This window comes from Symphalangus syndactylus, chromosome 4, assembly GCF_028878055.3.
Source record: "Symphalangus syndactylus isolate Jambi chromosome 4, NHGRI_mSymSyn1-v2.1_pri, whole genome shotgun sequence".
NCBI classification, from domain to species: domain Eukaryota; kingdom Metazoa; phylum Chordata; class Mammalia; order Primates; family Hylobatidae; genus Symphalangus; species Symphalangus syndactylus.
Genome location: NC_072426.2, coordinates 74,710,264 through 74,733,381, shown reverse-complemented (window position 1 = coordinate 74,733,381; position 23,118 = coordinate 74,710,264). Strand labels below are relative to the sequence as shown.

Here is a 23,118-nt window from a genome sequence, read left to right as displayed (position 1 = left end):
CCCTGGTGCCGTAAAGAAATAGCACTTGAACATTAATTTCCTCAGCAAGGCCATTTTTACTTTCTGCAGAAAGTGTACACTCGCCAGCGGTTTTGCCAAGAAGAGTACACCAAACAAAGGAGACAGGGTCATTTATAACCTGACACGTCCACCCTACTGCTGTGTCCGATTTCCATTGACTGAAACGGGACCTCACCTTCCGTATTTGTCCCGACTGGCTAGCAACTTAGAATTTTTTAAAAGAGACAACGGCAGAGGAGAACAAAGGAAGGAGCAAGTAACTTGTGGAATGCTGAGAAAGGTAAAAACACCTTCAAATAATGAAGAAGAACAGGCTGTGACCTAATGCTTGCTTGAACCAGTATAAGCCTGTCAGGGCAAATATTTAGGCTAAACAGTGGGAGCTAAGAACATAAAGTACATTTATTTCTTTATTACGGCTAGCAGATATTGAAGAATGTTAGCACAGATCTTTGAATAAATTTTGCTTCTAAGAGAAGTTACTATTTATTCCTAATTAGAGGGGGAGGAAAGTCTCTTTGAAGAGGAACTTCTACTTTACTTTTTACACAGGTGCCTGCCACTGTGCCAGGCTAATTATTGTATTTTTAGTAGAGATGGGGTTTCACTATCTTGGCCAGGCTGGTCTCAAACTTCCTGACTTCATGATCCACCTGCCTTGGCCTCCAAAAGTGCTGGGATTACAGGTGTGAGCCACAGTGCCTGGCCTGATTTTTTTTTTTAATAGTGGTAGGCTTAGATTCCTTTCTCTTTATCTTTGGTTTTTCTACTGGAGATTTTTGCTTTCTGATTACCATGAGTCTTAAATAACAATCTCATAACAGCTTGTTTTAAGCTGATAACCACTTAACTTTGATCACATATAAAAACTACAACTTTACTCCCCCCTTACATTTTATGTCATTGATGTCACAATTTACATCTTTTTATATTGCACATCTATTAAAAGTTATTGTAGTTATATTTATTGTAATATGTACTCATAGAGCTGTGTCTCCTTTGTAGCACTTACCTTATATGCAATTTTATATTCTCTTATGTCATATTTGATTAGACTATGAGTTCCATGTTTCATGAAAGCACAGAATGTGCCATTTTTGTTAACTAGTAAGTTTCCAGCACCAAGCATAGTACATACTACAGAGTAGTTGCTTAATATATAATTATTGAATCAGTAAATCAATAGTAATTGCATTTGTGTGTAATTGGCTGTTTAATGTCCATTTTATCTCCATAAGGGCAGGAACATCTGTCTTTTTCAACAATGCATCTTTGGGGCATAATGCTAAGTAAATGTTCCTCAATATAAATGTGCTGAATGAATGAATTAATGGATGAATGAATAAAAGTGAATTGTGACTACCTAAGAACTATGGAAAAAATGAAAAGAGAGTTCAGGCAGTTGACTTAAGGTGAGATGCAGCTTTGGCATTTAACAACCAAAGGCCAGAGCACCCCCTGGCAGTGACCCACTCTCTCAGCTTTTACCTGTACTTCAACAGGGCATCCAGTGCTTCAGTCTAAAGTCATTCAGTCCATCATTTAGGGATTCCAAGGAGACCAAGGAAGAGATATATCTGAGAATGGCAGTGGTATGGTTTGGCTGTGTCTCCACCCAAATGCCACCCTAAATTGTAATAATCCCCACATGTCAAGGGTGAGGCCAGGTGGAGATCACTGAATCATGGGGTGGTTTCCCCCATGCTTTTCTCATGATAGTGAGTGAGTTCTCACAAAATCTGATGGTCTTATAAGGGGCTGTTCCCCCTTTGCTCAGCACTTCTCCTTCCTGCCGGCTTGTGAAGAAGGTGCCTTGCTTTCTCTTCACCTTCTGCTATGATTGTAAGTTTCCTGAGGCCTCCCCAGCCATGCTGAACTGTGAATCAATTAAACCTCTTTTTTTTTTTTTAAATAAATTACCCAGTCTTGGGCAGTTCTTTATACCAGTATAAAAATAGACTAATATAGGTTGGGAACTTTTCATTCTGCCTTCGAGTCATACACTTTCTAGGCAGCCACTTTGTCTACCCAGCCATAGGTTCAGTCTTGACTAGAGAAGGTCTGGTGCAGATCACACTGTAGCTCCTCTCTACACAACATTTGTAACAGGTTCCATTGTCTGGAAAGGAAAAATACACAGAGAAACATTGAGGAAGAGTAAAGCAAATATTGATCAAGAGGGAGTTTGGGGGAATGTGAGAAGGGCAACCCCAAATTCATGTCTGGTTATTGTTGGAGAATAAGCTTTAAGATCTCACTGCAAATGGATTTCTGTTTCTATTTTTAAATTTGCTTTTCTTGTTATTGCTTTGCTTTATTTTTTAGCAAAAGAGCTCTTTCCTTGTCCTGGTGTAAGAAAGTAAAGGTAGTCCTTTGGGTATAGAGCAGTGTTTCCCAAAGTTTTTGTTCCTGTTGTTTTGTAAACAGACATACGCATTTGGTGTAACTATAATAGCCCCCACTCCCTGCTATATTCTGGTAGATTAATTCTACCAGAAGTTTTTATCTCCCTGGGTAGCTATTTTACATGCTCTATGTGTTGGAATGTTTTTAGGCTTCATATATTGTATTCTTATATTACAAACGTTTATTTTCTTCACTTAGCATAGTCCTGCCATCTTCAACTACATAAAGGAAAGCCAAAAGAAAGTATTCGTGCCTGTGCTCAAGGCACTAGCTTACAGGGTAAGGAATAACAGGAGGAAGATATAACCTTGAAGGGAAGGTGACATTTCTGTGGACAGTCAGGCCTCCTTAACAAGCCACTCACCACTGTGCCCCATCTTGTGATTCTTCCTCCAAGTGTCTGTATTTTAATACGGTAAGAGGTGACATAGCAGGGCGTGGTGGCTCACACCTGTAATCCCAGCACTTTGGGAGGCCAAGACAGGAGGATTGCTTGAGCCCAGTGGTTCAAGACTAGCCTGAACAACATGGTGAAACCCTATCTCTACAAAAAAATACAAAAATTAGACAGGCATGGTGGCACACGACTCCCAACTACTAGGGAGGCTGAGATGGAAGGATCATTTGAGCCTGGGAGGTCGAGGCTGCAGTGAGCCAAGGTCACACCACTGCACTCCAGCCTGAGAACCACAGTGAGACCCTATCTGTCTTTTAAAAAAAAGTGACATACATTATGAATAGAAGCACATATTTTTCATATGCAAGGTTTTTGCTCTCGTGTTGTTAACCACAGGGGAAAAAAACTGAGGTGGGAATGATACAAAACTAACATATAAGAAGCTCCAGGATTTTTTTTAACAGTTACCCTCCTCTTGGGGTCTATACTTCCATTTAAATGAGTTTATCAGATAGTTTTAGTCTCCTGATGGGTTGGAACTCCTTATTGGTCAGCTTTTGTAGAAGAGGAGTAGGAACTTGAAGGAATAACATAGGTGATGTTTCCCAAACTGGCGGAAAGACCCGTGGTACAGGTGCTTGATGATTATGGAATGACTGTGTGTGAAATGACACTAGACTACTCAGTGTGCAGCTAGTCATTTCAGTTATCTTTCAATCCTTTTAATTAATCAAGGAGAAATTCGCATTTGAGTTCTGGAGGGTCCTAACATTGCTGTAATCCTGGCATCCCCTTTAAACAAAGAGAGGTGTATTAGTCAGTTCCCACACTATTCTAAAGAAATACTTGAAACTGGGTAATTTATAAAGAAAATAGATTTAATTGGCTCATGGTTCTGCAAGCTGTACAGGAAGCATAGCAGCTTCTGCTTTTGGGGAGGCCCCAGGAAACTTACAATCATGGCGGAAAGTGAAGGGGGAGCGAGTAGTTCACATGGCGGGAGCAGGAGGAGGATAGAGATGGGGGAGGTGCTACACAATCTTAAACAACCAGATCTCATGAGAACTCACTCACTTCCATAAGAACAGCACCGAGGGGATGTTGCTAAACTATTTATGAAAGACCAGCCTCATGATCCAATCACCTCCCACCAGGCCTCGCCTCCAACACTGGGGATTACAATTTGACATGAGATTTGGGCGGAGACAAAGATCCAAACCATAAGAAGGGGTGAGTCTTAGGTTTGAGGTCAATTACTGTATTGTTAGTATTCTTTCATTTTTTATATCTATTATTCATGTTACCATGTATTAGTAGCCAGTTGTACTAATTTTCCAGTTAGTCACTTAACCAGAGTAGGATACCTGTTTTGTGCTAGGCTCAGTTCAAGGTACTAGGGATTCAGTGCTTAACAAAGCACAGCTCTTTCTTTCATGGAATGTATGATAAAGTGATAAAACATTTTCTCTTAAATTACATTTAAGTTTTTAAAAGTAAGCTGTTAATTAAAGCAAAATAAGCAAATGCTATTACAACAGGTAGTTCACAAATATGAAAAAAACAATAAAAGGGGCATTTATATAATTAAAATTGAAGAACTGTAGGTAAGTTATAGAATCAACACTAATTTCTTTCCTTTCTTCTTTAGATAAAAGGACATTTATTCTGTGCCCCCTGATTTTCCAGACATTGCTTCTGATACCAAAGACAGCCAGAAGAAAGATATATTTGCTATTCTGAAAGCACTCACAAATAGAGGGGAAAAGGTCAACATTCACCATCCAGCATGAACACCCCGGAGGCCACTCATTCCTGCTGGTGAATGTCCCGTGGCAGCTTCCCGGTGGTGGCGACCACAGAGGGGATGTGGGCAGGTGTGGGGGATACAGGGGCAAAGCAGGATGCTCCAGGCATGGGAAGTGGCATGGGGAAGTCACACTAAGGCACACCATCGAGAGCCATGAATGCCATTCTAAGGACATTGAATCTTTTCCTGAAGGTATCAGGACACCACTGTGTGATTGTACAAAGAGGAATAGCATGACCAGATGTGCTTTTAGGAGAATGACTCCGGCTGCTTCTTTTTGAAATTTTCATTTTCATAAGACTAAATTGATCAAAGCGTGCTGAAATTGCTGGGAACAAAAACAAGAACAAAATCTCTTTTCCCCACACTCTCATTACCCTCCAATAGAGTGAAGTTTTCTATCTTCTTTTATTTCCCACTTTTAAATATTTTAAATATTTCCCATTTTTAAAGAGTTTGCCCAGAAAGATTTTCCAAAATTAATGAGAATACTGAAAAATCATAGTTGCTTGGGTGCAACTTCAGGTTACCTTAGAGATATGTTCATCCTTTTAAAAAGTTTTTAAAATTCAATAGTTTTTTTTTTAGAGATAAGGTCTTTCACTGTCACCCAGGCTGGAGTCCAGTGGTGTGATCATAGCTCACTGCAGCCTCAAACTCCTGGGCTCAAATGATCCTCCCACCTCAGCCTCTTGAGTAGCTGAGACTCCAGGCACACTCCACGACACCCGGCTAATTTTTACAATTTTTTTTGTAGAGATGAGATCTTGCTATGGTGCCTAGGCTGGTCTCAAAGTCCTTGCCTCTAGCAATCCTCCCACCTCACCCTCCCAAAATGCTGGGATCACAGGCATGAGCCACTGCACCCAGGCAATTTTTCTAAAGAGAGAGAGGAGGTCTCTCTATATTGCCCAGGCTATATATAGCCCAGTAGCTATTCACAGGCATGATTATCACACACTGCAGTGTCAAACTCCTGGGCCCAGTAGATCCTCCCATAGGTGGGACTCCAGGCAGATGCCAAGGCACCTGGCTCTCCTCACTCTTTGCAAAGACAACTCCTAATCTTGATCTCTTTGAACTGTTGGGACAATCCTCTGGGATGGCTGAGGCAGGTTTCGCTATTCTCACTCATTCTCTAAATGGGGAAACAGAATGCCCCAAGGGGGTGGAGCCGGGGCTCAATCCGATAGACTCTCATTTTCGTTGTTCTGCCACAGCACAGGGCCAGGAAAGATAAAGGAATGATTTCCCACCTGGCTTTCTGGGCTTTGCGGGGTCTTTATTCACAGTAGGTCTTCCACACCATCACATGACAGGGATCTCACTGCCCTTTGGGCACATCCTCTATTTGTCTCCCTTAATGACTGCACTGCATCCTTCCACTCTATGTCCACATTGAATACCACATTTAAAAAGATGACTTTCATTTCACTTTTATACTCGAATGATTTTTGACAGTGATTTTTTTTTTCCTAACCCTTTCCAGAAGGGTTCGGCAATCATGGCAAAACTTGCTTCTAGTAGATCCGCTTTGGTTGGGGAGTGCTTTTCTCTAAGCATCTTTATGTTTTATTACCGACCTGGCATTGTAGGGTAGATGCTCTTTGCTAAATTTTTTCATCTTTATTTCCCCTCCTCTGAGAAGCAGATTATTACTCTACTAAATGCCTTGGGCGAAATTTAATTCATTCTACTGATTCACATCTGTAGAACAAGCACTGATGGGAAAGGCTGTTTGAAATGAAATCAGAACTAAAGCTTACACAGTTTAAAAAAAAAGAAAGAAAGAAGAAAGAGAAAGGAAAAAAATGGGCTGACATCCGCCTCTCGGTGTGAAGGGATTAAGATGGTTTTAATTATCTCACCTGGCTCTTGTTATTGCACTTATTCTTGCTTCCTCCGTCTAGTTAATATGATAGCGTAAGATCTGGTGCTCTCATCTGGATTTCCCCTCTTTAGGAAAGTCGAAGATCCCCCAGGTTAAAAAGTAAAAATCACAGTTCAAAATACTCAGAAATGTGTGATGGCGAGAGCAGAAGCTTCAGTGACTATGCTCGGTCATGTGCAAATGCTGATAATAACTGGAGACTCAGGGCTGAATATGTTACACTTTTATGAATAAAGTAAATGGGTTTCCAATGTGATCTGGATGTGAAAAGAAGACGTGGTTATTGAACGTATTGGTGAAATATCATGGAATGCAATCTCAGACGTGTCCTCCAGTGGGGGCCAGCTGCGTAAACACAAGAGTGAGGTGTTTGAGGGCATGGCTGTTTCTTTCATTCCACTAAAATACATGCATGCACCAACACACAAAAAAATCACTCCTACTTGTTGGCCTTTATTCTAAGAAGATGACTGGCATCAGTTTCACGTTTGCTGTTTTTCTTCTCTCAAGAACTCTGTGTGACCTGACTGAGAGCAGGGAAAGGTGTGTTCAATAGGTCTTTTTTTTTTCTTCAGTTGCTGAACACCTGAAAATTCTCCTGTGATAAAGACCCAGCCAGCATCCTTGAGTGTGGACCACATTAAGGGAAAGCTTGAAGGAAAAGAGAGTGAGTCATATATTGCAAAGCAGAGCCAATCCAGAGAACTAGAAATTATTATTCTGATCCCAGGAGGCAGAGGAGTAAAGTGAGACCAGGGAAATGGAGACACTTGCATCTGCCTCGGGGCTGGGGTTGGTGGGCAAAGAGAGGAGCGCTTCCGGCCATTAGGGATAAGTCTGCTCAGCAGGAACCACGCAGACTGCCTGGTGGTAGACGGCAAGGGTGGACGGGCCTGCTGTCCTGCTCTCAGTCACTTCTGCTGGATCAGAGCTTGTGAGCTGCTGCTTTTGTTCAGGATCAATAAGCACAGTGAGAAAAGGTGATGAGTGAAAAGTGGAAGGGGTATCAGCTTCCCATAGGAGTGGACTAGGGAAGCAGTGAGGGGCATTGCATCCCTATCTCAGCCCCAGAAATCCAAGAACAGCCTTCTGGATGTTTTTCTTGAGATGACTTTCCTAAGAGGTAAGCCTCATGACTTGTGGCTGAGACATGTCTCAAAAACCTGGGAATGCAGAGCTTCCTGGTGGACCAGTCAAGTGACTGGGGGTAGAAAATAGGATCTCCCACCTCGAGCCGTCACAGGGCTCTCCACACTGTCAGGGAACACCCAGAGGGATAGAGAGAATCTTCCTCCCTTTGGAAACATCAAAGGGAAATCCGAGAAATTACTTTCCATCTGATCCTTATAACTGCATGCCCCACTGACCAGAATAAGCATGGGACAAACACATTAGTGCCCACATAAAATGGCTTTTGGAAAAGTCAGATATGATCCACTGAGCCGAATGATCATTACAAGCTATAATCGGCAATACCAAATTTCACAGTAAACGGGAAATTGGCTATCCTAAAAGAAAAAAAAAATTCTACCCTGCAAAAATGCTGCCCCAGAATTGACAGACAATTCTCCATCTCTTTTTGTGGAGCCTCCAGGACAGTTTGATTTTGTTTTTGGAGGCATTATTCATCTTTGTGGTCCTGCTAGTCAGGCTGAGCCAAATGAACTGATGTATGGAATCTTGGCAGTAGCCTTGGCTTCCAGCTAAAGTCAGGGATCTGCAGATTTGGCTGGCTGCTGAGAGGCAGTGTGGGTGTATCTCTGTTATCAGGGTTTACACAGATAAGCAATGTAAATCAACAAAATGCAAGTAAAGTGCCAGGTGTGGTGGGTAACAGCTATAATCCCAGCACTTTGGGAGGCTGAGGCGGGCAGATCACTTGAGGAAAGGAGTTCGAGACCAGCCTGGGCAACATCTCTACTAAAAATACAAAATTTAGCCAGGTGAGGTGGTGCATGCCTGTAATCTCAGCTACTTGGCAGTGCTGAGGCAGGAGAATTGCTTGAACCCAGGAGACAGAGGTTGCAGTGAGCCAAGATCATACCTCTTGCCTGGGCAACTGAGTGACTCTGTCTCCAAAAAAAAAAAAAAAAAAAAGCAAATAAAGGGAGTGGTCTTGATCTGGTTACCATTTCAGAGTCAATTTCCAGCAAATGCAAGGCTGCTAAATCCCAATGGTGAAGATCTTATGAATTCTACGGGCTCTGTCCAGAGGAAAGAAACAAATAGTTTCTAGTAACCTATGGAAACAAGAAAGAGATTTTGTAAAATTAGACTATGCAATTTAAGGACCCTCAATGTGCTTCTGAGAGGCAGAGCACTATTTTGCTCTGAATCCTTCATGAAATTACAAAAATATTCAACCAGAGCAAAAGGAACCTCCCCATTTTTCAATAGAATCCCCTTCACTACTGAGAGACAGGACTAGCTGGATTTCCTAGGCCGACTAAGAATCCCTAAGCCTAGCTGGGAAGGTGACTGCATCACCTTTAAACACAGGGTTTGCAACTTAGCTCACACTCGACCAATCAGGTAGTAAAGAGAGCTCACTAAAATGCTAATTAGACAAAAACAGGAGGTAAAGAAATAGCCAATCATCTATTGCCTGACAGCACAGTGGGAGGCACAATGATCGGGATGTAAACCCAGGCATTGGAGCCAGCAACGGCTACCCTCTTTGGGTCCCCTGCCTTTGTATGGGAGCTCTGTTTTCACTCTGCTAAATCTTGCAACTGCACACTCTTCTGGTCCGTGTTTGTTAGGGCTCGAGCTGAGCTTTCGCTCACCGTCCACCGCTGCTGTTTCCTGCCATCACAGACCTGTCACTGACTTCCATCCCTCTGGATCCAGCAGGGTGTCCACTGTGCTCCTGATCCAACGAAGCACCCATTTCTGGTCCCGATTGAGCTAAAGGCTTGCCATTGTTCCTGCACTGCTAAGTGCCCGGGTTCATCCTAATTGAGCTGAACACAGTCACTGGGTTCCACGGTTCTCTTCTGTGACCCACGGCTTCTAATAGAGCTATAACACTCACTGCACGGCCCAAGATTCCATTCCTTGGAATCCGTGAGGCCAAGAACCCCAGGTCAGAGAACATGAGGCTTGCCACCATCTTGGAAACGGCCCACCACCATCTTGGGAGCCCTGGGAGCAAGGACCCCCTGGTAACACTATGATTTCTAAATGATGACATCTAGGAAGAAAAACAGAGTACCCATAGTAAAAAGTCCAGCAGGGCAAGCTTGCCACATTCTGGGCATGCAGGAGTTTGATGGATGTCCAACTCCTGCCCTGGCTGAGTTGTAATGAGGCAGGAACCCTTGGTAGACTTACTGAGTAATAGCATATCCCATCTCTGAGGGCGCCTTCCAGGACAGAAGCTCCCACCACTGTCCATAGTGACCATCAGCCCAGCTTTGACAGCTCTAGTCATTAGAAAGTCCCTCCTTTTGTTAAGCTCTGATCAAGCTAGCTGTGCCCCCAACCCTTTCTCAAAGCAGACATGAATTTTAAAATGTCTTTGCCCTGGAGCAAAAAGAACTCAGATATAAATACTGGATTTGTCAAATTGAGATAAAAGGTTGATATGTATTCTCGACTGGCAATAGAAACAAATGTGCCCCATATATTCATGCTCATAAAAACATAGCTTCAGCCAATCTGAGCATTAAATCAAGTTGAACCATATGAAGTTTCCAATTTTGTCAGTCACACATGATTGACAATTGGCTACTTTACATGATCCAACCTCCAACATGACAGTTAAGAGCACAGACTTTGGAGTCAGCTCCACCACTTACCAGCCATGATTGTGGGCAAGTTACTAACTATTCTATCTTCATTTCCTCATCTAATAAGATTTATCTCATAGTATTAATCCTATTCTCACATTTTTAAAAAGTGAATAAGTTAATACCAGTAATGCATTTAAAAGCGTTCTTGGCATATAGAAATAATTATTCATTCTCTTTTCATAGGACTTTGCTGACCCCAATTAAATAGGTTACCCTAGAAGAATAGAACCTATTTGGGGTGGGGTGAGTGGCTGCAAGAGGGGCATTTTCCCAGGACATCATGCACAAAAGGGGCTTCAAATGTAGTCTTTTGACTTATCTCCAAATGAAGGTAAATATACAGTAGATTTATGAATTATTGATTCATAATAAGTTATTAATTATTAACACTTAAATTTGTCACAATATTTAGAGACTTGTTTTGGCATATCTTTCTTATTTAATACATTTGAATCTCAAAATAACATACAACTGGCTCAAGCTTTTCAATCTCTGAAAGGCAGTAGACAATGGAACTGCTAAATGCCATTAACTTCTCTGTATTTCTCCTATTGAAAATACGAAAGGAGAATGAATGGTAAAGGGTAAATCTAGCCAACTCCTCCCTTGTTAGAGACCTCGACCTCCACAAATAGGTTATTTCTACCTCCAGCTCAATGATCAGTTCAAGATTTTAGGGGTCTGTGGTCATGCGCACCATTGAGTAGTTTCTAGCACTGCCCATGCCAAGAAATGCAACCGCGAGCTAATTCCCAAAATGTTTGTCAAAAGCCTTATTGAGAGAATTAATATTTAGCAAAAATAATTGGAGATCATACAGTATTCCATATTCTCAGATGTTCTAAAATCTAACCATGGATTACGGCAGCTTGGTAAAGAACTGCTGATTTACGTAGAATTGTAATGACTATCCCCAATAGCTTCACTGAATTATGGACCTGTGTAATGGGTCAGTATGAGAGACAGTCCAGTGAAAGTCTTTGTTGGGTCTACTATGACAATATTGTTGCTATTTCAAATGATGTCCACTTTATGCACAGAAGAAAATTCTTACTTCATCCTGGAATTGAGAAGTCAATTTTGTAAATTATTAGACTTCTGTTTTCAAGATAGCACTTAGAAACCTGAGAAACAAATGCACAGTCCATTAAATACAAGTCAATTTTAAATAAAATTATTTAATAACCTTAAGATTATTACTACAAGTTCCATTTTATGTCTCCACCATTATTTTATTTTCTCTTACTTAAAAAAATTAGTCTATTGGTGTATAATGTATATACAACAAAATTCACCAATTTGAAGTGTAAAATTCAATGAGTTTTGACAAATGCATAAAGTTGGGTAACTCCTACCTGTCAGGGCAGTAGCATCGCCATCTTGGACAAGCACTGCCATTTTAAGCTTCACCTTGATCAAAAACCGCATAAATCCAAAGGGCATCAGCCAATGGCTAAGATCAGCATGACCATAAACCACAAATAATGTCCCCTAACAGAGACATGCCAGCCGTGAGATAACCTCCCTTCCAGCCGGAAAGATGTCAGCCCCAAGATAACCTTCCCTCCACTCAGAGACATTCCAACCCTGCCAAAAACTTCTGCCCAACAGAGAAACGTTCTAAGCTTGTGATAAGCCCCCTCACCCTAAAACCAATATATACTGTTAGTCTGTAAGAGATAGCACTCCTGACAGAAATTGGCCAGAAGCCCCTCTCAGGTTTATTCCCAAAATAAACCTGTCTTTGACTGTTGAGCTGCTTTTTGAGTTCTTTTCTCTGTCTTTAACACCTATACAACCACCCTCATGATATACAGAACATTTCCATCATCCCCTCATTTCCCAGTGCTCATGTGTTGACAGTCTCCTCTCCCTAGCTCCAGGCCCTGGGAACCACTGATCTGCTACTCTAGTTTTGTCCTTTCTAGAATTTCACATAAATAAAATCATATAGTCTTTTGTGTCTGAACTCTTTCAGTTAGAATAATTGTTGTGAGATTTATCTACGTTGTTGGGTATATTAGTAGTTCATTCCTTTTTATCGATGAGAAGTAATTCCATTGTGTGAATATGCAGATATGCCAAAATTTAGGTTGATTCTAATTTGGGGCTATTATAAATAAAGCTGCTATGAACATGAATTCACTAGTCTGTGTGAATATATATTTTCCTTTATTTTGGTAAATGCATAGGTGTGAGATTGCTGGATTAAATGGCACCTGTATGTTTAACTTTATATGAAACAGCCAAATTGTTTTCCAAAGTGGTTGTACCATTTTGCATTTACCAGCAATACATGAGCATTCACATCCTTGGCAATACTTGGTATTCACATCCTTGGCAATACTTGGTATTGCTAGACTTTTTAATTTTAGATATTCCAGTTCATATGTAGTAGGATTTTATTGTGGTTCTAATTAGTATTTCCCAATGGCTATTAGTATCAAACATTTTTTCATGTTATTTGCCATTCATATATTTTCTTTGGTGAAATATCAGTTCAAAATTTTTTCCCTTCTTTTTTTAAAAAAAAAATGAAATTGGGCTGTGGTCTTCATATTATTGATTTGTAAGAGTTCTTTATCTATTCTGCATATATTCTGGATATATGTTTTGCAAATATTTTCTCCCTGTCTGTGCATTTTCTTTTCAATGTCTTCACAATGTATTTTCAAAAGCAAAAGTTTTAAATTTCTTTCTTCTTCTTTTTTTTTTTTTTTCAGACAGGGTCTGGCTCTGTCACCCAGGCTGGAGTGCAGTGGTGCAATCTCGGCTCACTGCAAACTCTGCCTCCTGGGCTCAAGTGATCCTTCCACCTCAGCCTCCCAAGTAGCTGGGACTACAGGTGTGTGCCAGCTAATTTTTTTTTTTTTTTAACTTTTTGTAGAGACGAGGTTTCACCATGTTGCCCAGGTTGCTCTTAAACTCTTGAGCTCAAGCGATCTGCCCACCTCAGCCTCCCAAAGTGTTGATATTACAGGCATGAGTCACTGTGCCCAGCTGCTTAAATTTCAATAAAGTTTAAGTTATCAAAATTTTCCTTCATGATTTTTATGTTCTTAGAAATCTTTGCCTAACCCAAGGTAACAACAAAGATGAGCTCATATCCTCATCTGGAAATTTTATAGTTTTGATTTGTTATTTAGATCTATGATCCATTTTGAGTTAATTTTTATATGTAGTGTGAGGTAAGAATCAAAGTTCATTTTTTGCACCTCAATATCCAATTTTTCCAGCATCATTTGTTGAGAGGAATATCTCTCCCTATTGAGTAATCTTTGCACTGTTTTGAAAACCAACAGATCACATTTGTTCAAGCCATGGCCCATGGGCTGCATGCAGCCCAGGATGGCTTTGAATGTAGCCCAATAAAAATTCATAAACATTATGCGATTTTGTTTTTTTTAGCTCATCAGTTATCATTAGAATTAGTGTATTTTATGTGCGACCAAAGACAATTCTGCCACATTCTGCCAATGTGGCCCAGGGAAGCCAAAAGTTTGGACAGCCCTGCAATAGAGCTTGTAGACAGGGGTCTATTCCTGGATTCTGTACTGTCAAGCTGATTTCATTAATTTATGTTTACAGTTATGCACTGTATGACATTTTGGCCAATGACAGACTGCATACTGGATGGTGGCCCCAAAAGATTATAATACCATGTTTTTACTATACTTTCTTCTATGTTTAGGTATGTATAGAGAAACAAATACTTACCATTGTGCTCCCATTGCCTACAGTATCCAGTACAGTAACATGATGAACAGGTTTGTAGTCTAGGAGCAATAAGCTAGACCATATAGCCCAGGTATATAAGAGGCTCTACTGTCTAGGTTTGATAAGTGCACTCTATGATGTTCACACATACAAAATCAACAACAAAATCACCTACACATTTCTGAACGTATCCTCATCATTAAGCAACACATGACTCTATATGTGATTGCTGTAGTCTTGAAATTAGGTTGTCTAAGTCCTTCAGCTTTGTTCCTTTTCCAAATCGTTTTAGGTATTCTAGGTCCTTTACTTTTCTGTTTACATTTCAGAATTAGCTTGTCAATTTCCAAAAAAAAAAAAAAATCCACATAAGATTTTGATTGAAATTACACTGACTTTCTATGGTTGCCATAAAATTGTGGCTTGCAGAGCTCCCACTATAAGGAGTGCAACCAGAGCCCCAGATGCTATGCTTTGAAATACATTGCTGTATTTTGGCCGGGGCCACACCTTACTTGGACAACACTGCTCCCTTGTCAAGAACTAAGCGTGGCGGGGCTACAAAAGCAGATTCATTTCCGGGAGACATTAAACTCCTCTTTTGGCAATGTAAACTCAAGGAATCCCTGCTGGCTTTGTTGAAGCTTCCTTAGACTGCATGACAGTCTAGGACAGTTCCATCCAACATTCTCTGCCACTTGTCTTCACTTAGATTCACACTTGCCGCTAGCCTGACATCTTTCCCATCCTTTTCCAGCTTTTGCCCTCATTTTCTTTTCTCAAGCGTCTTCCTTAATAAAATCCTTGCATATTACTCCTGTCAATGTCAGCTTCTCAGAGGATCTGGGTTAACACAAGTGGTACCAAGAGTGGTTTGAGAAAACAGACAGCAAGGTGGAGTTGTAAAATTAACTCACCTACTTGGCAGATCAGAAGCACATGTATGGTCCTGGGAGCAAGGTGCAGTCCAACTGCTAATATTTCACTGGTAGGGGCCCTTGAAAACGTTCCTGTCAGGGCAAATGCTGTGATGGGTGTGATGATATCTGCATTTGGAAATATGAGGGAAACTTCTTATAAGTATAGCACAATTGGGCCGGGTACAGTGGCTCACGCCTGTAATCTCAGCACTTTGGGAGGCTGAGGTGGGTGGACTACGAGGTCAGGAGATTGAGACCGTCCCGGCCAACATGGTGAAACCCCGTCTCTACTAAAATACACAAAATTAGCTGGTGTGGTCATGTGCGCCTGTAATCTCACCTACTCAGGAGGCTGAGGCAGGGGAATTGCTTGAGCCCGGGAGGTGGAAATTGCAGTGAGCCGAGATCACGCCAGTACTCTAGCCTGGCAACAAGGCAAGACTCCGTCTCAAAAAAAAAAAAATAATATATATATATATATATATTTATATATATATATATATGTATATAGCGCAGTTGGCTGGCTAAGGCTAAGTGCATTGACTGCGTGTTAGTGGGGAATGAGAGACTGAGAGCCGTTAATATGCACTTAATAGCTAAGTGTGGGAAACATAGAGACTCCAGTGATAATGGTGGTTGCATATAAAGAACTCTTTACCACCTATAGCTGAAGGGCAGGCACAATAAAAGGCAAGCTCAAGACCTAATTATGAGGATCTCAGAGCACCAGAGACATTAAACACTCCTTTAAGCGGGAAATCTGGAGAGATGTCTTTAGTGATGTTGACTCTACAACATTCCCACCCCCATCCTCTGGGCATGAATGGGTGGCCCATCTTTCCCTAGTAAGAGCTAGCACTTTGACCATGCTGAAAGATGCTGCAGAGTCTTCCTCACCAAAAGAGAGAGACACAGCCCTTGAGACCTGTCTCCATCTCCATTCCTGCTCCCAGACTGATAGAGTGAAATTCTAAGATAACACAGATACAGTCAAGGTGTGCCTTGTGAGGCAAGAAAGAGATCTACACAGAAAGAAATAAGAGGTGGTGGGGCATGGTGGCTCATGCCTGTAATTGCAGCAATTTGGGAGGCTGAGGCAGGAGGAACCCTTGAGCTCAGGAGTTTGAGATCATCCTGGGCAGCACAGGGAGACCTCATCTCTACGAAAATTCAAAAAAATTAGCTGGGCATGATGGTGCAGCTACTTGGGGGTTGAGGCAGGAGGATCATTTGAGCCTGGGAAGTATAAGAGTTAAAGAAAGAGGAAAGAAACACAGAATGCAGCTTAACAGTCAAAGACAGGTTTATTTTAGAGAAAAACCCGAGAGGGGCTTCTGGCCAATTTTGATCAGGAGCGCTTTCTCTTACAGACTAAGAATATATGTTGGTTTTAGGGTGAGGGGCTTATTACAAGCTTGGAATGTTTCTGTGTGGGGGAGATGTTTATGAAGGGGCTGGAATGTCTCTGGGTGGAGGGGAGGTTATCTTGGGGCTGACATCTTTCCAGCAGGAAGGGGGTTATCTCAGGGCTGGCATCTTCCCGGCCAGAGGTGGGTTATCTTAGGGCTAGCATGTTTCTGGTTCGGGAGGAGTTTGGAATGTTTCTGGTCAGAGATGTTATTTGTGGCTTATGGTCATGCTGACCTTGGCCATTAGGCTGATGCCTTTGGATTTAGGTGGTTTTTGATTCTGAATTTAAAAGTGACAGTGCTTGTCCAAGATGGTGATACTCCTGCTCTGTCAGGAAGTAGAGGCTGCAAGGAGTCCTGATCATGCCACTGCACTCCAGCCTGGGCAACAGAGTGACACCCTGTTGAAAAAGAAAAAAGAAAGAAGACAACTATCCAGTACGTACTGGCAGTACCATGCAAATACTCCTGGGGTTAGACTTGAGGGTTTTTGGTTGAGGAGGCTAGAATGTTAAGCTGGATAACCAAGAATTCATTGATTTGGGATCATTTTCTCAGGATTTAGTTTTATCACCCTAACAAAGCCCCAGGGGATACGACAAACTAATTTGATGGGAGTGGCTCCTACAAGCCAGGAAAAAATGATGGGCAAGTCTCAGCAAAGGAGAGATGTCTAAGCTTCCTTCATAGACAGCAAGGGAAAGAATGAAGAGCCTAATAAGTATGAATGTGTTCCAATAAAACTTTATTTACAAAAACTCGCAATGGGCTGGATCTGACCGTAGTTTGCTGAATACTGCCCTTGACAGCAGCCAACCAACGTGCCACTTAATATCTTTAATTTAAAAAGAAGAACAAAGTTAGAATGGAGGAGTCAAAGTCTGAAAGCGGTTGTCCCAATAACAAGTTACAATTTGGTGGTTGGTCCCCACACCAGAGCCAATTTTCAGACCTGTAGCCCTTTGACTAAGAGGTAGCCAGGTCCTACAGGATCCTATAACATCATGACAAGTAGATCCTGTGACACTTCTCTAGTTCTTCCACAAAGTGACCTATAGCCATTTATTTAGGTGACCATACCCTGTGGAAAGGGAGAATAAAACAGATATTTCAAGAACTAATTGGCTACAGAGTCTGAGTCGACATTGGTACTCTGAGACCCAAGGCATCATTGTGGCTCTTGGTCCGCATGGGGCCTGCAGGAACTAAGTAGTAATAACCATGGTCCTGGCTAAAGTTCAGCTCACAGTGGGCCCCTAGGTCCACAGACTTGCCTGTTGCCATTTTCCAGTTCCTAAGCGTGTAAGTGGAATCTATGCATTTGACTATTGGAGTAATCCCACATTGTGTCCCTGGTCTGTAGAGTAAGAATTTTTTATAATTAAGAAGGCCAAATAGAATTAACCGATACTGTGAACAGATGACAGAGATTAGTGACCTGAAAGATGTAGGAGCATTGGTCTCTGTCATTTCTCAGTTTAATTTGCGAGGCTGGTCCCTGGAGAAAGCATATTGGTCCTGGGGAATGACTTAAGAGTACCACAGGCTTAACCAAACTATAGCCATCCTGGAAATTGCTTGCCAATTCTGGTGTTACTGAAAAAGCAGATTAAGCTCAGCTACATGGGATATAGTCATCAGTTGGCAAAGTGTATTCTTCTTCACTTCAATTAGGAAAAAGTATCAGAGGCTGGGTGCAGTGGTTCACGCCTGTAATCCCAACACTTTGGGAGGTTGAGTTGGGAGGATTGCTGGAGCCCAGGAGTTTGAGACCAGCCTGGACAACATAGTGGGACCCTGTCTCTATAAAAAATTTACAAAAAAATAGCCAGAAGTTGTGGCACCCACCTGTAGTCCCAGCCAACGGGGAGGCTGAGGTGAGAGGATTGCTTGAGTCCAGGAGGTTGAGGCTGCAATGAGGTATGATTGAGCCACTGCACTCCAGAGTGACACCCTGTCACAAAAAAAAAAAAAAAAAACCCAAGAAGGAGAAGAAGAGGAAGAAGAGAAGAGAAAAGGGATGAGAAACACTTCATGTTGATGTGAAAAGGACAATGTTCACTTGTAGTTTTTCCCGAGGGCTATATTAGTCGTCCTGCTCTGTCATAACACAGTGTGAAGAGGTGTGGACCATTCCCCAGTCACACCAACCATCTTATCAACATCATGCTGCTTGGATGGGATGAGCAAGAAACAGCAGTGCCCTGGAGGCCTTGGAAAGTCACCTGTGCTCTAGAGGGTGGGAGAGAAACCCTATGAAGATCACTGGACAATTCAGTGAAGTTTTTAGGGGGTCCTCTGGTCACGGTCATGCTGGGATATACTTTTCAAAAAAAATGCACATTTCGACATCTTGAATTCTTCATGCAGGAAAAGAAGTGTGGTACCTAGTGAGCCGCTTTAGAATCTGGTGGCCACATATTCTACCCTGGGAAAACTGCTCCAGCGCATGTACCAGATAACAAAGAAGGCTACCAGTTTGCACAGCACTCAGAGTGGGAAAGAGCACTGCTTTGGGTCCGGGCTGTGAAGCAATCAGCTCTGCTGTTGGGATCATCTGATCAGGCAGACCCTATGGTTTGGGAAATGACAGTGGGGAAGGCATGATGCAGTATGAAACTTATGACAAGCTCTGGTAGGAAAATCACAACTCAGGCTCCTGTGATTCTGAAGTGAAGCCAGGTCATCCTCAGCAGAGAGTGACATGCCTTGGGAAACAGTCCCTGTGCATCACTGGGCCCTGATAGAATTGGAACACATAGCTGTGGGATAGCGGGTGACCATGTGTTTAGAACTTCTGTTTATGAACTGCGATCCGTTGAACCTTCCAAGTCCTAAAGCCAATAAGCTCAGAAAGTCCACTCTAAGATGAAAATGGGGCATCTGGGATCAAATTACAGCAGGGCCAGCAGGCACATGTCAGTTGCACGAGGAGGTAGCCCAAACCCCTTTGTCACTCACTGCAGTTGCACTAGTGCACTTACTGTCTATGACCAGCTCGAGGAGGAGGAAAACGTTTAAACGTTCAAGGTTGATGACCAGCCTGAGCAACATAGCAAGACCCAATCTCTCCAAAAAAAAATTTTTTTTAATTAACTAGTCATGGGGTGCATATCTACAGTCCTAGCTACTCAGGAGGCTGAAGAGGGAAGATTGCCTGAGCCCAGGAGTTGGAGGCTGCAGTGAGCTGTGATTGCACTTCTGCACTTTAGCCTGGGCAACAGAAAGAGACTCTGTCTCTTAAGAAAAGAGAAAGTTTCAGCTGGGCGCGGTGGCTCATGCCTGTAATCCCAGGACTTTGGGAGGCTGAGGTGGGCGGATCATGAGGTCAAGCAATGGAGACCATCCTGGCCAACATGGTGAAACCCCGTCTCTACTAAAAATACAAAAGTTAGCTGGGTGTGGTGGCATGCACCTGCAGTCCCAGCTGCTTGGGAAGCTGAGTCAGGAGAATCACTTCAACCCAGGACGCAGAGGTTGCAGTAAGCTGAGATTGTGCCACTGCACTCCAACCTGGCGACAGAGTGAGACTCTTCCAAAAAAAAAAAAGTAAGAATGAAAGACAAGAGAAAGTTTCAAAGTTGGTCTATAGATGACTTGGTTCTGTATGTGGGGGCAAGCCAAAAATGAACAGGAGTTGCATTGCAGCCACATTCATGGGTGACTGGATGGTGGAAAAAAAATGTTCTCCCAATGGGTAAAGCTTTGAGCAGCACACCTGAAGTTGCCAGAGGTGAGAATACAATCAGATCTCTGGACGGTGGCATAGAAGGAAGTGGGCTAAATGATTGGGACAAGGGGTTCTGGAGGAGGGACATGTGCATGAGAAAATGGGAGTGGGCACAAAGCATGAAGATGTTGGTATCATGCATGAATGCCCAGAAAGCATCCACCTACCACGGAAACGGCACTGAGTAACCACATAGATAAAATGACATGACTGGTTGACATTCGTCAGCTTTGTCACCAGCCACCCAGAGCTGCCATGATAGGCTCATGAGCATCATGGCCTTGGTGACAAAGACAGAGGTTACCAATGAGCCCAGCAGCATGCGCTTCACTCACCAAGGTCTGTTTCACTACTGCTGTTTCGGAGGGAATGCCCAGCTTGTCGGCAACAGATACCAGCACTGAGCCCTCACCAAGGCACCGTTCCCCAAGGGGACCAACAGATGCTGTAACAGTGAGTTGACTCTATTGGGTCTTCCCATCTTGGAGGAGCTGGAGGTTTGTCCTCATAGGGATGGGCGCCTCCTCTGGGTATGCGATCACCTCTCCTGCTTGCAGAGCCTCAGCTGTCCAGGCAGCTCTAGAGAGCTCATGCTGGCTGTTGAATGGAAACTGAGCTGTATTGAACCAGGCTGAAGACCAGGAAGCCACGGAGGGAGCTACTGCAATAGCCTAGTTAAGAGTTGGTAAGAAATGATGGCTGGGTGACAGTAGAGATGGTGAAATAATAGGATTCAAGTTTAAAATAAATAACGAAAAGGTAAACAATGTGTTACGATAAAAGCTTGCTTTCTTCTAAGGCATCTTAGGCCCACCTTTCTACATTTTAATGGACAATATGTTCTCTCTGATTTTCCTCTGATCCAATGAATCCTTTGATAAAATTGCAAACAATGTTTCAGGGTCCTGCAGACACAAAGAAAGCAGGGTGAGTATCTAGTGGCATTGTGCCCAGAAAGGGTGTTACTTTTGGCAAAATGAACCAGAGCAGTTTCCAAAGTAGTATTTATTCTTTTTAAAATTATGCACACAACAAATGTCTGGGTGAGCCGACTTCTCTAACCCATGTACTAATGTGTGGGTAGGCTTATAATTTGGGGCACTCACTCAGGAAATTCTGAAATTAAGGTTCTTTCAGAAGTGTTGACTCATTCCCCCCCCCCACTTTCTGAATATATCCATTTAGCACACTAATTAGTAATTCTAAATTGCATTCTAAATTCTGCAGGTGATTTTCTGATGAAACGTTGCTTCGCTAATTCTGGTGGGTGTTGTTTAGAATTGCTTCTGCATTGAAAATAGCTTTCATTTTGCCTTTGATAAAAATGGAAACTATTAGAAAAGGTCCATCCAACTGGATATGACACTGTGACTCCATCACAGTCTACTAGTCTATGAGGTTTGCATTCAGATACGGCACTCATGCATCCATTTTTGACCTTTGAAGAAAACAAGTCTTTTGTATAGGAGAGTTTATGAGAAAATCATTGTTTTTAACTATCTATGTGCGATGCCCAAGAAACATGCATTTAACGTACTAGACAGTACACAGGATATACTCTGTAGCATGTATGTGTTTAATCCACTATTTAGTTTCCTGAGACTGATCAATTTTCTGCCATCAATGCCTACTGCTTGATGTCAAACATTAATTCTAATTTAAAACTAATGATTTCAAATCTTAAACAAAAGGAGGTATTCCTCACTAGGAGGCATTTACATAGATCTTTAAGTGATGCACAAAGAAAGAGTAGGTGTTTGTTTGTTTGTGTGTTTGTTTGTTTGTTTTTCAGATTTCTATGTTGGATGCATGTAGAAAGCTTTCATTCTGAAGCAGAGTTTTCAGTGAAGTTGGAAAAAGAAGAACAAAGATGAAGATATCCACTTAGCAACTCTCATCATTTGTGTGTCACCATGGCTTCGGAGAGAGGGATACACATTTAGTATGAAAAGGAGGCTGGGAGGTTAGCGAAGAGTTGGTGGTGGTATAGAGCAAGAAGACCTTTTCAAAGTTTGCTTTCTGGAAGAGCACTAGCTTCCCCGGCATGGCCAATGGGGTGTTTGCTGTTCAGTAGCTATAACTTAAAGTGCTTAAAAACACAAGTTTTACTGCTCCTAAATGTACTGAATATAGCTATTCAGTATGCATGCACATTTGTTTACAGTTCTTCAGTGCTGAGGTTATAAAACAATATGGACCCTCAAATCTCATGGAAAAACCAGTCTAATGTCATGTTAGAGAAAAAAGAGAGTGGATGCAAATGGTTAAATTAGCGACTCTTGAGGGACCAAGTGTCCTATCACACATATATGAATCTATGCCATCTATTACTCTCATTGTTTCTCCACTAAAACCTCTCTTTCAGAAGTTTATGAAAGAGAAATTTAAGATTCAACTTTGGAGTAAGATTACATGACTCTTAAGATCCATTTCAGGGCTGGGCGCGGTGGCTCACGCCTGTAATCCCAGCACTTTGGGGGACTGAGGTGGGTGGATCACAAGGTCATGTGTTTGAGACTAGCCTGACCAACATAGTGAAACTTCATCTCTACCAAAAATACAAAAATTAGCTGGTTGTGGTGGCACGTGCCTATCATTTCAGCTGCTCAGGAGGCTGAGGCAGGATAATCGCTTGAACCTGGGAGGCGGAGGTTGCAGTGAGCCGAGATTGCGCCAATGCACTCCAGTCTGGGCAACAAAGCAAGACTCCAACTCAAAAAAAAAAAAAAAAATCTGTTTCAAACCCAACGTTCTATGAAGCCATAAAAATGATGCTTGTGGCCACATTTTGGTTATACTTCTTGCTGCCATAGTCCTTATATGCCCCTCTCACTCTTTCACAGAAAAAAAGGTTTATAAAATATTTAGATGTTTTATTTTCTCCATTAATATTTATTACCTACAAGTTATGTGACACTGAATAGTTTGTAGCTCCTTATCTAGGACCCATATTCCCAAACCTGCAGAATCAGGACATGTGTTTTGCATGCAGGTATCAACATGATAGTGTATTTGAAATTTCAACA

At 42.1% G+C, this 23,118-nt stretch overlaps 1 long non-coding RNA gene across 1 annotated transcript; it reads left to right on the top strand.

The window, feature by feature from the left end:
• The first annotated feature begins 253 nt into the window (after window positions 1-253).
• LOC134736401 (uncharacterized) lies at window positions 254-22,242 on the top strand. Its single transcript, XR_010120402.1, has 4 exons — window positions 254-301; window positions 7,098-7,189; window positions 10,500-10,647; window positions 21,885-22,242. It is a non-coding gene; the product is annotated as an uncharacterized lncRNA (long non-coding RNA).
• The last annotated feature ends 876 nt before the right edge of the window (window positions 22,243-23,118 follow it).